The 16,875-nt window shown below is 43.3% G+C and overlaps 1 protein-coding gene across 1 annotated transcript in view; it reads right to left on the reverse strand.

The window, feature by feature from the left end:
* KMT2A (lysine methyltransferase 2A) overlaps nucleotides 1–16,875 on the reverse strand; it is a 104,253-nt gene that overhangs the window by 77,053 nt on the left and 10,325 nt on the right. The gene's annotated exons all lie outside the window — the stretch shown is intronic.

Consider the following 16,875-nt stretch of genomic DNA (forward strand, 5'->3'; position numbering starts at 1 on the left):
AGCACAGTGAATTTTGGACGAGTCAGTAGGAATTGGTTTTGTGTGTAGCTGGCTTTGGCCTATGTATATAATTTTAGGGTTCTGCAAATATTTTACCACCTACAGTAGATTGGCTGAATGCTTCCTAATGATATTTGAAGTGTCAAACTTAAATTAGTATTAAACTCTCAAACTTTTTTTCAATAATGAATCCAGATCAAATAAATATACATTGCCCAGCAAAACATTGCTTTACATTTTTGCCCAAAAACAGTCTTCGGGCCTGTTCACACGACGTCCGTTTGTGCTGACCTGATCCGTACGCTCCTGCACTAAAAATTAATCCCAATGTATCCCTGTGTTTTATGGGCTACAGTTCTCACGTGCGCAGTCCGTTCAGGTTACGACAGAAAAATACTGCATGTCACATTTTGTACGGTCCCTTAAAGTAAAACACATCAAAAACGCACTGCACTGCAACTAAAATACTGACAGCCCCACTCCAGCAAAAAAAACTGAAACGCATCAAAAACGCGGCAAAACACATAGCACCGCGTCTGCAGATCCGCACCTGATACTCATATGAACAGGCCCTTCATGTTGCTAAACAGCTGCTTCCAAGTCTCTCAGCTTCCCTGAATTTCCTCTCCAGTACAAGATCACAAGGGACAGAGCTGGAGAATAGAGGGGGGGGGGAGGGGGGAGCTGTTCATCTACTAGCTTAGAGAATAGAGGAGGGGGGCCAGGGGGGAGGGAAGTAGCTTGATTTGCTGTGTCTGTGTGTTTGTTGACACACACAGCTTACTGGCACACACAAGGGTGACTGCATAGCACTCTGCTAGAGAAAGGAGTCACTCTAAAACAGGAAGTCAGGACCAGAGCTCAGGGGACCAGCTCATTCTGCAGCAAACTTTTAAACATCAAGGAGCAGCATCCATTGTAAGTGATTTTATCAGTATTTGACATAGATTAAGATCCTTCTGACTTTAATATAACTTTAAGTTGCATCTGTACGCTCACATTTAAACACATGAAAATGGAAGAAGAGTTGAATCTACATCACTGAACCCCAACCTGTAACTCAAAATTCGGGTAAGTGACTAAATTGGTGTCTCATCATTTACCCCTTTCAATACACTCTCTCTACTGCAGATTATGTTTTTAACTTTATGTATGATAAATATTGATATGTGCCTCTGCTTCCCAATCATTGGTGTTCCACACAGCCTCTTCCACCAACATGGAGGGTTTTCAAGGGAGTACATGTTACTGGACCCTTCACTACAACTTGGCCAGTATCGGATGAAACGTGCTAACAGAGGACACTTTTACCAAATATGTGCAAATAGAGTTTATTTTTTATTAGTGGATAGAGTGTTTTTGTGGATTTTGTTTGTGCTGGCTTGTACACTTTGGTAAGCGTGCACTTGCACGCTATCCGTTGCTGCGGCAATCATCATGTGTTGTTGCTTGAAAGATGTCATTGCATCCAGGCATTTATAGGAGAAAGATCACCAGCACTCAGAAGTTTTTTTTTTATTCCCATCAAATCCTTATGTCCATTTATTGCAAAACAGCATCACATTTATCAGTATAGCCAATGTTTGTCACTATGTCGCCCTGATGAAGGGACCCTGCAAGCTGGTGATCTCTCTCCTATACAAGTCTGACGTGCATAGCTCCATCCGTGATCATCACTGCGAGCACTGCTTAATAATAAGCTATGGTCATGGATGCTGTAAGGAGTGCAGGGGACACATCTGTTCATCTACATTGCATCCAGGCAGACTTGCTGTGTGTGAGCACTGTACCTCTGCAAGTCCAACATTTGTCAATTTCTACACAGAATTTTCACAGCTGCTAACTATGGATGCCTGGAGAACTGTAACATAAGAGTGCAATACATACCTCCCAACAACCTCTATGCAAGGATGCTGGGATGATAACAAGAACATTGATAAACCCCAACAATAAAACTTCAGTATCTTGCTAGTCGGCCCCGCTGGCTCTCAAAACACCTGAACAATGCCTGCATCCAATCAGATTGTTCAGGTATTTTGAGAGCCAGCGGGGCAGACTAGCAGGATATTGAAGCTTGGCCCAGCGGGAGATTCCTCCATCCACACAGTTTAGCGTAGATGGAGGAATCTGTTGCACTTTTCCCATCTGACCATAGAAAATCTGCAGATAATCTATAGGCAGGGCTTGAAAAATTTGACAAGTCAGCATGATTGGACTATAGCCTTGCAATTTATGTTAAAACATTTTGGGGACAGATAGAGCTTTCTTTTGGAGGTATAAAATCACCACGGGGGGATATTTTTTTTAAACTATGTAATGAAAAAAGTACAATAAAACGTAAAAAAAAAAAAAACTTTCCCTATGTTATGTTATAAAACATTTATTCTTACCCATATTTTTAGTAAAACATAAAAGTCGGGGTCACGTCGGGTAAATAGACACCAAACATGTCAAGCCTTAAAATTGCGTGCGCCCACAAAATCGCAAAAAAACGCCCATAGACGGCGATTAAAACGCTTTTACTGTTCATCAGTTTGGTGTTATCAGTGATTAAAGGAGAACTATGGGGTTAAGGCTTTTCACCATAGTTCTCCTTAGGGTAAAGGAAGAACACAAACTAGCGTCCTCCCGTCACCCTAAGCTCATTATGACGCAAGCTACAGCTCGCGGTATACTGAGACGTCGCAGCTGAAGTGGATCCCGACAATTATGTCTGGATCCGCCCAGCTGCTTGACAGCTGGCTCTAGAGGTAGAGCCAGCTGTACCCGCCCCTGTCCGTTCCGCCAGTCAGCGCTGGAGGATCGGAGCAGGGAATCCAGTCCCTCCCCTGTCATTGCTCTGTGCCGTGACAGGATCGAGAGGTGAGCGAACGCTGGTATGTGTTCGCTCACCTCCCGATCTACTGAGCCGACCTGTGACAGTCTCATTGTCACAGGTCGGCTAGAACTATGAGGTGAGTGAAAAGCACTCACCTCATAGTTCTCCTTTAGGCTGGATTCCCACCTAGGTGATCGAAATATGCGCGTATGACGCGTGTTTCGGGCCACGCGTTTTTACCCCGATTTGCAGTCCACGAAACGCGCATCAAACGCCTGTTTACGGGGGCTATCCAGCTGTATCCTAATGGATACGCGCGAAAATACGCCCCAAAGAAGCTCCTGTACTTCTTTGGGCGTAGGGCGTTTTTCAGCGTGTTTCCGACGTGCTGAAATACACCCAGGTGGGAACCATGCCCATAGGAAATAATGGGATTTCACTTGCTGGGCGTTTTACAGCACGTCGATCAGCGATGTAAAACGCCCAGGTGTGAACTCGGCCTTAATGGCTCTAAAATTATTGCTCTCACTCCATGTTTGCGGAGATATGTAACATGTGCGGCACAATCGTCTTCGCACGTAGGTGCACCCGGCGCATATCTGTGTATGTATGTGGGGGGGGGGGGGGGGGGGGGGGGATATGGAGACATCAGGGGTCTCAAAGACCCCTAATGTCACCTAGGGACCCCCAGAGATCGGCTTGATTAGCTTCTCTAGCTGGAGTGACACTGAATGCAGGAAGTGATGTCATATACATCACTTCCTGCATTCGGGGACTGGAGAGTAGATCTCCTGTCACAGAGCCGCACCGGTCCTGGCCGCATCGGATCTCGGGCCCGGCAACGGCAGTGACAGCTGCTGATACAAGCGATCGAGCGTCTATAGAGATGCCCGATCACTTAAATGTAAAGCTCCCGGCCGGCCGTGCAAATACAACGGCCGGCCGGAAAGCTGCTCGTTGGGCTCCACCGTCCTCTCATCACAGACGAGTGGATTTTTCATGCCCTGTCTATAGGTGTATGGCCAGCTTTAGGCAGCTGACATGATTTTGGAGCTCCAAAAACATTAAGGGGAATTTCTCAAAACTGGAGTAGACAAGATCTAGAGCAGCTGTGCATGGCAACCAATCAGCTTCTATTATATTTAAAGCTTAATGAGCAAACCTGAGAGAAGCTGATCACTATGGGCAACTGCTCCAGATTGAGCCGACAGCACAGCGGGAGGAATTTATCAAAAGTGGAGCAGACTCAAACAGGAAGGTAGCATAAATAAAAGGGCTACAACAAGGGAAAACGGCATTTATTGCAGAGATAGACTGCTTTTTTTTTATTTTGCCTTGACATACACTTTAAGTTCTTGTAGCATCTTCTTATTTTTCCATATACATAAAAATAAAGTTGCTTTCTTCATCCTTTGAAAGAAATAACAAGTGTTGAATTAACTTCCAACTACTGAACAAAGTGGGTGGGGAACTAGGCATTAAAAACAGACCTGTTGCTTTGCCCTTCAAGGTTGAAGAACAGATTTGCCGTATTCCACATACTACTTGAAGGCATAAAGAGCGAAAATACAGTACCGTGCAAACGCTTTAAGCAGGTGTGCTGTATAGTTAGAATGCTTGCAGAAATAATAGTGTTAATAGTTTATTTATCAATGAACAAAATATAAAGTAAATGAACAGAAGAGAAATTTAAATCAAATCAATGTTTGGTGTGACCCCCCTTTTGCCTTATTCTAGGTACACTTGCACACAGTTTGTGAAGGAACATGGCAGGTAGTTGTTCCAAACATCTTGGAGAACTAAGCACAGGTCTTCTGTGGATGTCGGCTGCCTCATATCCTTCTCTCTTCATGTAATCCCAGACTCCATGATGATGAGATGAGGGCTCTGTGGGGACAAACCATCACTTCCAGTACTCCTTGTTCTTCTTTACACTGAAGATAGTTCTTAATGACATCGGCTGGCTGTATGTTTGGGGTGGTTGTCCTGCTGCAGAATACATTTGGGGACAATCATACACCTCCCTGATATGTCATGGTGCCATTTTTCTGCACCCCAGTTCCTATGGTTTTGTGCATAGTTGAGTTGTTAGCCTTGTTTCCATGTCTGAGGTATGATTTTTTTTGGCCGCAATTCTTCCATGAAGACCACTTCTGGCCAGACTTCTGATAGTAGATGGGTTTACCGAGTCCCACTGGTCTCCGTCAGTTCGCGGCTGATTTGTGAAATTGTGTTATTTTAAATAATAGGTTTGTTATTTTATTATAATTGCTTGGAGTAATACAATTCAGATTATTTTAAACCCATGAAACTAAGTGTCTCATATATTACATACAATAAAATATTAGGGCTGCGGAAATGAACAATGAATTCCTCGATTAATCGTAAATTTTTTTGATCGATTAAAAATCTTTTGATCGGTACTCACCTCCCCACCGGCTTCCAGGTCTTCCGTGAGTTCCGTTGGAGATCCGGTGACGTCACCGTACTCCTCCCCCCCCCCCTTCCCCAAGTGGCTCCGTCGGCTAACGAAGGGAAGGGGGAGGAGTCCGGTTACGTCAATGGCCGTGACATCACCAGACTCCTCCCCCTTCACTTCGTTAGCCGACGGAGCCACGTGGGCCGGTGAGTTTGCCCAGATTCTGATCAAATGGTAGCTTGTATGTAATGGAAAGACTCATTAAAAATAGCTTTAAAAAAAGTCAATTCAAAGTCATGTTCACATGAACGTTCAAGTCTCCTCCTTGGAGACTTGGAGGATGAGCAGGCAGCAGCTGAGAAGAATCTCCGCAATGTAATGAACATTACAAGGGACTCTATGTCCCATACTGCGCTCCCTAGCAGTGAGGGGTGTAAATATAATGTTTATGACTAGGGATGTTCAGATACCAAGGTCTTGTACTCAGTACAAGTACAGATACTTTTCCAGCTCCAAGACTAGAGAAAAACTCAAACGTTAGGAGGCAGCTGTCATTTGTAAGAAGCCCACGGAGCTCCTGGGATTTGTGCATCCCTGATGTGTATGGGTTTAGGAAGCACCAATACCATTTATTCCAGACCAAGTACTTGTCCAAGTTCTCACAGATACAATTACTGATACATTTTTGTTTAGTGTCATGTGACAGTTTTTCTAGAACAATACAGACTAATGATTTCAGGACAGTGGTGGAGCACCAGGGCCCAGTCACAGCTGCAACCGTGGTAGTTCTCGTGAAAATGCCAAGTATCGGCACTGGTATCTGAACATCCCTATTTATGGGCATGTCAAGAGAAAGCAGGTAGAACAGGTGGGATGAGTGCATGCTGCATGGAGATGGGAGAGACTCACTGGGGTGTTACTTGGCAGAAAAAAAAAATACAATTACTCCACTAAAAAGTCAGAAAAGGACTCTGCTTACTGCTTGCGGGGGGTTGCATAAATATGTCACCAGTGTAGTCATGTTTAAAAGAAAATTGCATATGTTTGAAAGAGTGGAAAGAGTGAAGATGAATGCAGCATATAGGAGGACTTGAGGGATAGGAGGTAAGTACTTGCATTGAAATTGGAGTTCTGCCTCAAAGTGCTCCTTACACCATTAGCCAAGAAAGGTTGAGATCCTGTTAAATAATTCACAATGCCAGCAAATATTGTTCTTCACGATATATACAGAGCCTGAGGTTAGATAATAGTTCAGCCGAGCCAAGTATTACATAATTCCTTGGAAGTCCCAGCTCTTGAGTTGGAAATTCACAGCCTGAAATCACAGTTTTAACATTCATTTGAGGAATTTACGATTTGGCAGACACAGACCTAGGATTTATCCAGTGAGCTGTACAGTAAATGCTTCTGAAAAGATTCAAGTAGGGTCTCTTCAAAGGAAATGTTCAACATACTGAACCTTTCAGCTGAAGCATAGAACTATTTACACGCACTGCAATAATGCGCTGTAATCAAATATCAAGGGCTTGTTCACACCATTAACAGTGACTGGTGTTGTACAGAAACTAATCAACGCAAGTTTTCCCTAGGGCACATGGAAAATCGTTTTCTCCAAGTGTCTGTTCACACCACAACGCAGGTGTGATGCGCAGTGTGGTATGGAAACATGTAAACATGCTTCCCAGGGCACTGGATTATAGAACAGGTCACTGCACCACAGCACTGTGCAGAGCTCTGAATGGAGTGTACACTTTGTAAGCAGTGTGACGCGCTGAAACTATGCAACACACTGTGTGTGTGTGTGTCCCCCGCCGGACTTCACTCAGCACACACTTGTCTGCACACTAAAACTCAGTGCTAGCGTGCAACCTAGTGTGAACACTGACCAAAAGTCATTTACTTCTATACTGTATAAAGCACATATAATAGGAGCATAGACATGTCTTATAAACACACAAATGTAATCATGTCATTGCCAGTATGAGGCCGAAGATTTAAAAGTTAAAATTGAACCCCAACACTCCAGGTCCTCACTTCATATTCCTCTCAGCAATCGATGTGCAGAGTTTAACTATTATGAAACTGAATTTTTTTTAAACCAGCAAAGGGCATGTGTTGAGGGATTTTTGGCTTGTGGCCATCGCTTCACTTTGACATCAGACTGACATGCATCGGAGATCATTCAGAATCCAATGAAAAGGGGCATTTGAGCTGGAGTTGACCCCTCTTCTGACTTGCATTTTACCTACTTCAAGCAGGTTTTGCACTCAACATAAAATCCTTTTTACTGAGTCTATTGAAGGACACATGGACACTTTTACCGTCGGGTTTTACAGCCCCCGACAAGGGGATTGGACATTGACAAACAAAAATCTGTAAATCATTGGGAGGAGTCTCTTGCTATCCCTTATGGCTAGACACAACTTGTTTTATAGGTAGATCATCGGCTTATGGTTTGGCAGCTCAAAGATACACTGTCTCCAAAAGGAGGTACTGGGAGCAATTCAGAGACAGAAGAGCTCCAGATCATAACAGATGTTAAGAGTCCATAAAAAAAAAAAAAAAGTTTAAGAACTGTATTAGTCAAACTGCTAAAGCGTTTTGGGGACAAACAGAACCCCCTTCCTCAGGGCCTGGAAACAATAAAAATGAAGGAGTGGACACATTTATAAACAGGCTAGCAGTTTGATCAACACAATTATAATTATTATTATTATTATGGACACCAACATCCATTTTGGTCTGGTGCTCTTCTGTTTTCTTTCCCTAAAAAAAAAGAAAAGCCTGTAGGCCAACCCAGGATAACCCCGTCCACAACCACCATACTTCAGTTTTGCAGAAAAAGCAGTACCAAGCAGGATTAAAAACACAAAGGTGGCACTGTGTCCCTCAATGGACTCCAAGGGAAGGATTTTAGAATGAGCATAAATGTACTTTTTTTGGGAAAAAGGACTCAATGTTGGCCAAAATAATCACGACTGAATCAATAGGCTCTAGAACGCTTCGAGACTTTGAAACCTTTTCTTGCTCTCACAAATAATACAAAAAAATTGCATTGGGCAATTGCAAAGCAGCTGGGCGGATCTCGCCAGCATTGTCGGGATCCGTCCCAGCTGCGGCGATCTCTGTATATAGTGAGCAATAGCTCGCTATATACTGAGCTTTGGGTCACAGGAGAAGGTTAAAATATGTCCTCCCGTGACCCTTAAGGGAATTATGGGATAAAAAGGTTGCCCATAGTTCTCTTTTAACTTACACCTAAAAAGTAAAGCCCCCATTTCCTGGTCGTTAGCTAGATGTTCACAAAAAAAAGGATAAATAATATACAGACAATGAAAAGTGACCTTGGGTAGAAGAGGTGGGTCAGGCCAAAACATGACTTTAACCTAAAGAATGGTAATAAAGGGACTTTGATGAATAATATAAAGTGAACCTGAACTCAAAAGTGAAGAATTAGAATAATATACGAAACATTTAAAAAGTTAATTGTACCGAACAGGTACCCTGAAAAATGTATATTGAGGTATCGAATTCCTCCTAAGGAATAGTATGCTGGCATCTTGGTATGCTACATGTCTTAGGCCCCGTTCACACTGAGCGATTTATCGCGCGGTAATTCCCGCGATCTCGCGGCTATTTACCGCGCGATATCGCTCTCCAATGCTTGGCAATGGGGCATAGGGTCCTGCTGTCGCGGGTCGTGCGTCGCTACAGCAGGACCCTTTTGGAGCGGATTTTGCCGCGATTCTAGCTTGCTCAATGCTAGCATTTGCGCGATATCGTGCAAAATGCAAATCGCGCGATTTGAGAATCGCGCAGTGTGAATGGGGCCTAAGTGATCCTGTGCCAGCAGCTTCATAGCTGTATATCTGCAGTGTGAGATCCAGAGCATTGCTGCCTCTGACTGCCAGCCTGAGTACTGATTCTGCAGGAAGCCAAAACTATAAGACCCCATTCACACTGAGCGACATGGACATTGAGCGACATCTTCCTATTGGGCTGTATGCAATCAGGAGCAATATCGCTCAAAATCGCTCTAAGGCCCCGTTCCCACTGCGCATATTGCGCGACATTGCGAGATTGCATTGGAGCGCGATAATTTGCCGCGATATCGCGGGAATTACCGCGCGATAAATCGCTCAATGTGAACGTGGTCTTAAAAAGGGTCATGTAGAAGCGACAAGCTACCAGCGACGAGCTACAAGCGATATTGAGCGACGAGATGTGAACAGCTACATTGAAATGTATTGGTGAAGCTACATAGAGCGATATAGCGCGGAAATATGCGCGATAAATCGCTCAATGTGAACGGGGCCTGAAACATCAAGAAGCACCTTTCATTGTAAGCGATTCCATCAGCATTTAAAAAAAGCTTAAAAACGTTTTGACCTTAAGTATATTAGTTTTGGTTTTTATAATGTATTAATGAATCCAGAGCTGCATTCATTTGTGCTCTTTTACATCTGCCCAGAGTTCAGATTTAAACGTTTTAAACGTTTATTCAACACAAAACCATTTCAATGAGTCATGATCATGTCTCAATGTCCTCAGGCCATCTAGTGGTGCAAATCATGTACTACAATTTCCTTTAATCTTATGATCAAGCATCCCATCAAACATTACCCGAGAAGAAATCTGTATACACGTCACCACCTCTAATTAGCCATTTTATCTTCTCCATTCATTGTATAAAGTAAAAACAAACCATGGTTTCTGCAAAAAGTTCTGCCACACTGGTATTCTTGCCTTTACATTTCTCAAATCATCATCTGCTCAATCTTTCGATCATGTAGACATCCAACCCACAGATCGTACTTCTATTTAGATCAATAAATATTCCTTAGGGGGTAAAGTTTTTAACACAGGATTTGGAGTCTTTTCTCAATGTGGTGCATCAATAGGAGCTAGATTTTATAAGAACCTGGCGGATCAGTGTGTGGCTCGTGGTACTCTGTTAATGTCAGTAAGCCTGGCAGGCTTTAATCCAGCACCAGTGCCAAAGCAGAAGGTGGCCTGCTCCTTGAGTGGCAGATCTTTGACATAAATAACGTAAACAAAAGCTTGATGGCCGTTATACATAGTATGCCGAGTGCTTTTGAGGTGCATGATGTGCATGATGACCCCCTGATTGCTTACACATATCTCCAGCACCAAGACCCTCTTAATTGAGGTCCCAAAGCCAAAACTATTTTACACTTTCCACCATTGAATCATTCCTCTTCAATCATTCACACCAGTTCACAGTTCATTTTAGCATGTGGACCGGTGTGAACGAGCCCTTAAGTCCCTCACTCCATTGAAACACCCCTGCCTTCCATTTTAAAACGTCAACATACAAGGCCCCACATTCATGTGCATCTAAACACAAACATGTCATATATTGCAGCTTAGCTGTGATTTTCACCTGGTAGACCAGCGAACACACAAATTGGGGGAATTTATCAAAACTGGAGCAGACAGAATCTGGAGCAGACAGAATCTGGAGCAGTCGCCCATGGCAACCAACCAGCTTCTCTCTTCAGTTTGCTCAGGTAAGATTTGGAAAAGAGAGAGAGATGCTGATTGGCTGCAGTGCAAATCTGCTCCAGATTTTGGCTTCTCTAGTTTTGAAAGACACCAATCCCCCCCCAATCTGTCCCTACACTTATTTCTCCCCTGTAGCAATGGATGCAGCCATGGTTGTCACATAGGCTGGACTGCAAACATATCTGCATTGCTCATCCCCATTACATTCTAGGTGATGAGATTAGCAATACTGTATACACAAGAAAGTCAATATTGTTTTTGTAGGCTTTTCAGTTCACAGGAAGTGACCAGGACACGGCACTTCCAGCAGGATCAACAGGTACTGTATATGTATATTATGTACTTCCTGAAAATGAAAAATGATTGCAGCCAGGACATCCGAGTACTGATAAACTGCTATATATATCTATATACACAGGGCTCGAAAATCCACTCGTCTGCGACGAGCATGTAAATTAGCTATCCCATAGGGGCTTCTTAGCCCCACATGTAATAGCAATAAAGTTGTGTTAAAAAAAAAAGTAATATAAAAATTAAAGAATCATAAAAAAATAAATAAAGCATAAAGAAAAAAAAGAAAAAAAAATTTTAAGTCCCCCGCCCCCCACATACACACGTAGATATGCGTCGGGTGCGCCTACGTGCGAAAACGACGATTGCGCCTATTGTGCTGCACATGTTACATATCGCCGCAAATGTCGGAGTGAGAGCAATAATTCTAGAGCCATCAATCACTGATAACACTAAACTGATGAGCAGTAAAAGCATTTTAATCGTCGCGTATGGGCGTTTTTTGCGATTTTGCGGGCGCACGCAATTTTAAGGCTTGACATGTTTGGTGTCTATTTACACGACGTGACCCCGACTTTTATGTTGTACTAAAAATATGGGTAAGAATAAATGTTTTATAACATAGGGAAACTTTTTTTTTTTTACATTTATGGTACTTTTTTCATTATAAAGTAAAAACAAATAACCCCCCGTGGGGGTCACAAAACAAAGCTCTATCTGTCCCCAACATTTTTTAACATATATTGCAAGGCTATAGTCCGGTCATGCTGACTGGTGAAATTTTTGACTGACTGGTGAGACACCGCCAAATTTTTCAAGCCCTGTATATATATATTTGGTTTTAGATGCACTTTAATTTTTCGGAGTAATAATTACAAACAAAAGAATAAAGAATATGATATATGAATATGCGTGTAGACTCTTCCCCTAGCGCCAGGTTACCTCCGCACTTAGGTAAGGACCTACAGCTATTGGGCTGGATAAAGTACTCAATGGACTAAAAGTGTGGTGACGTCACTCCACCTGAGCTCCACTAAAGTCTATGAATCCCTCTGATGTGGTGGCAGATGTGACCAGTAGTCTTCCATTCACAGAATATTACAGAATGGAAGACATAGCTGTGAGGATCAGTCACACACAGCCATGACAAATAAAAACCAAAACAGAAGCCTGTGCAGAGAAACACCCTGAGATTCAAGTATGTTGGGGGTCAGTTTGTAACCATGTTTCATGCTACACCCCATGTAAGAGTGTAATGTGAACCAAGGTCACAAAGGTGGACTATGCTTTTAAACACCCTACCACACAGCACAACTTGACAGGTGACATACTAATTACCTGCAGCAATTGAGCTTGCTAGTTTACATAGCTCTTACTTGCTCATTGGACAATAAAATCAGCATCATCAGTGTTGACCCTTTAAAGTGACACTAAACTCGGGAGTTAAAGCTTTAAAATACATTCAAGTATCTTATCTATTAACAAAAATGTATCTTATTTGTGTATCACTCAGCTGTAGATCTTCAAATAATCTCTGAATTCATGCTGACACTGTCCTTCCTTCTGGAGGGTGGTGGCTACTTTTGTTCCCCATGGTCCCTGCGTGTGTTGTAAGGTAGCCACCGCTCCAAACTCACTTGTACCTCAAGTGACATTAGACCCTCAGATTTTTTAACATAAAACAATAGTGTAATGTGTGCCTTACTGTAATCCATGGTTGTTTCCCCTTCTCTTTGCTGCTCTTCCTTTTAAATCCTCATGTCTTCTCATGCTGTGGGAGAACTTCCCTTTGCAGCAGACTGCCTTGTCTCTGGAATGGATACATGGTGTCTGTGTGCAGATTCACAACCTGAGCCAGCACTACAGGAAGAGGCAGTCAGCTGCAAAGGGAAGTTCTCCCCCAGCATGAGAAGACATGAGGATTTAAAAGGAAGAGCAGCAAAGAGAAGGGAAACTACCATGGATTACAGTAAGGCACACATTACAGTATTGGTTTATGTTAAAAAATCTGAGGGTTTAATGTCACTTTAAATGCATTTTTAAGCTTGAACTCCGGAATTTAGTGTCACTTTACCAGTAAAGGCATCCAGGAAGCAATAACGATAAACGAGGAAGCTGCAGAGTGATCCTCACAAGCTGTGCAGTGTGGCAGAGTAGTGTGAATCACAAGACTGGATGAGCTAAATTACAAATACTTTGACATGTAAATTATGAAATATCTGCATGGTAATCACATTTTTAGGGGTTTACCTAAACTTCCACAAAAAAACATTATTTTAGCCACAAAGGCCCATACAGAAATTATGCTGAAGATCGGTCAGAAACACGTGCTTCAGTTCAATGACAAGTGTTTCACACCTTAAAGAGGAACTAAACGCTGGAAACTGTGCCCAAAAAAAGGCACGCAGAGAGCAGAAGACTAGTCCCCAGTATTGCTTATGGTCTCACTGTAGTCACCAGTATAGTCTGTGGGCTCCATCTTTCTCCATTACTGACCTACCATCTCTATTCTGCACTGTGTCTCTGTGTGCAGGCGGCCATCTTGGTACAGGCAGGGTTTTGATTCCTCATGTCAGCCTCCAGCAAGGAAAAAGAGTGAGCAGCACAGTAATGACATCACCAGATCTCACCCTAAATCTCCTGAGGCTAAAAGGCAGAGGCTGCAGTGTGTTAAATCTAATACAGCTATGAAGCTTTTAGCACGGGAGTGCCTGGGCACCCTTACATAGGAGGAAGTGCACTGCTATCTTTCAGAAGGAATACAAGACAAAAGACATACATTTATAGGAGACTGCTAAAGCACAATTAACATAGTTAGATATTGCCTATAACACAGCAAAACTTCACCTGTCATTTTAAAAAATTTAAAATTCTCCCCCTGAACCTGGCTCCTTTGAACCACTCCAGGCCGTCAGTGCTCCAGGCTTTCCCTACCCTGTCTGGTTCTAAGCCCCGCCCACCATTCAAATTTAAATAGAAAATTCTCCCGCCTGGGAACAAGCTTCTTTCTTCCCCTCAGTCCTTTGGCTTGAGAAAGAGAAGTTGTTTTTTTGTATCCACGAAACGCATTGCCATCTACCAAGCTCATTTCCCAGCAGCGCAGGTGTTCACCGCCCCTTTTTAGTATACCGCTCCCCCCTTTAGATTAATTTGGAGTTAACCATAAATGACAGCCTTAGGATCATTTCTCTCACTCCAGCATGCTCAGCAAATACACAACATGCGTTGAGCAATCATCGTTTACATATCAGTGTTCCCCATAAGCGTGCCTTTGTGTTTACATTTGCATGCACAGATGGTGCAGCGTCTGCTTTAAATTGTGGGTGTTATTTTTATTTGTTTGGATTTTTTTTTTCAGATTTTTTTTTTCCACTGAACTTTATTGGTGTCACAAGGGGGCTGACACTTTCCAGCTAATGAAGCCGCCCACACTACTACTCGTGCAGAGCCCAAAGCTGCCTCTACAATATGTAGAAAAATCCACGGCTGATGTGCAGCCACGAGTTTGTTTACATTCTAATGCTACCACGCTGTCATACTTACGGGGCGGCTGTAAAACTCCAAACCCAGCCAAAACGCTCTTAAGGTTTGGATAGACACTGGAAGAGCAAATACTTAGGGCACATTTTTATTTATGTGGCGCCATTGGGGAGATTTTTTTCCTCATTTCCAGTTCTGTGACCCACCCCCCCGGAGAGGTTCCCCATCATTTCCACTAATGAAACAAGCGAGGGCAAATCTCCCAATATTAACACAGGCTGCAATAAAAACCTGACATTGGGATGGGAAACGGATACTATCTAAGAGAAAACTCTTCTTCAGATAAACATGGAGGCTGCCAGTACTGATGTGTTAGTCTGAAAATGCTAGTTGCCTAGCTGTGAAGCTGACACTTTGGCTTCAATACTTTGAGTCGCTGACCACACACAGACACACAAATAGGGAATTCTAACTTACCCAATATGCAAATATTATTCTCCACAGACTCAGAGAAGGGAATTGATCAAAACTGAAGCAGACAAAATCTGGAGCAGCTGTGCATGGCAACCAATCAGCTTCTCTCTTTCATTTTCAAATCCTAACTCAGGGGTAGGCAACCTTGGCTCTCCAGCTGTGCTGAAACTGAAAATCCCATCATGCTTCTGCCTCTCAGAGTCCTGCCTGTGGCTTGCAATGTCCTATGGGATTTGTAGTTTCAGCGCAGCTGGAGAGCCAAGGTTGCCTACCCCTGTCCTAACTGAAGTGAGATGCTGATTGGATGCCATATACAGCTGCTCCAGTTTCTGTCTGCTCCAGTTTTGATAAATTCCCCCCAGAGTATTAAAGCCAGAGAGGCTATGTAACAAGCCAGGCAACTAGCATTTTCAGAAGGTGGCCAGCAATGGCCGCCGACACATTTCTCTTGGGAGTGGCAGCTCTAAAAATACATAAGTGCAAGTCTAATAGCATTACTTCCGGTATCAGAGTCAACAGGAAATGAACCAACTGACAGACAACAGCAGCCACATTGCTTTATACTCCCTTTACAAAATCTAATCTTCTTTCAGAAGCTAGAACATTGTCTGGGTGAAATTCTGGCTTAGCAAGACCATTCTCAACCATCACAATGTACACTTTTGTCTTGGAAGTTGCAGTGGAAATCCAGGGAAACCGCTAGCCACAGATTGGAAATATAATGTATACTGACCGTTATAATTTAAGAGTTCAACTGCCTAAGAATTTGTATTTACTTTCCAGCCAATCTTGGATTTACACACATCTGCCACAATGCATTGCCAGAATGATCACTGTCCTACTTCCTGAACCACCCATCTTCTACCTGTTCAGAGTTGATGATGCTGCTTTATAGTCCGTGAGCAGGCTGGAGGTGGAGAAGTGACACGGGAATCTGTCTGGCTGTACAGTGTGGCAGTAATGTATAAATAAAAGACTGGCTGCACATAGGTACACAAAATGCTTTGCCAGGAAAAAACCAGCAACGTTTCAGCTGTATATTTATACATTCACCTAGAGTTCTACTTTAAGGGCTTGTTCACACCAAATGCAGACCAGATCTGCATGAGTCTCTGCACACGCAGTGCAGTGGGTTGTGCTGTGTTTTTGATGCGTTCCGGGCCTTTTGGTAAAACATTTTTATTTTTTTTTAGTTTAGCATGGGCTTTCAGAGCGTTTGCATGCGTTCCAGAGCAGGTAAAATAGGGCTTGCTGCGTTTTTTTACATGCTCTAGAACTGAACGCTGCAGTGTGAACTAGAGCCCAAAATACCATTGCAATACATCGGACGCAGTTTTGATCCGGTCTGCAACTGCTCTGCTCCTGGAACGCGCTTGGTGTGAACAAGGCCTAAGACAATCCCTGGAATAAAGAGTTTCTACAACGAGGTTTAGAATTCTGCTATGTCAGTGCTTGCCCCTGATTGATCCATCGGAAGCAAACAGGTACATGAATTAGGCACAAGCACCACCATTTGCGGTGTGGAGGCAGACTGCGTCCTTCCTTTGTGCACCTCACCACCCCCCCTGTCTGCTTCACCTCTATTACACAGATGTGAAGTGGCCAGGGAGTTTTCCTAGTGGGTGGGTGTAGCCTGATGGGGAAGCTGATGAACTAGTTCCCCATCAGGTCTGCTTCTGGGTTAATGACAGCAGACAATAATCTGATTGCATAGCCAATACACAACCTGTAATTGGGAATGGAATCTGCCCACTGCCTGCTGTCAATCACTAGCAGCACTGACCGGATGGGGAAGTAGTCTGTTGGTGTCCATATCCGGCTCTAAGCACTGTCATTGGTTGCTAGGATGCCACAGAGCATGCAGTGG

The sequence above is a fragment of the Nanorana parkeri genome, unplaced genomic scaffold (genome assembly GCF_000935625.1).
Source record: "Nanorana parkeri isolate BGI_ZX_2015 unplaced genomic scaffold, ASM93562v1 scaffold922, whole genome shotgun sequence".
Classification (NCBI taxonomy): domain Eukaryota; kingdom Metazoa; phylum Chordata; class Amphibia; order Anura; family Dicroglossidae; genus Nanorana; species Nanorana parkeri.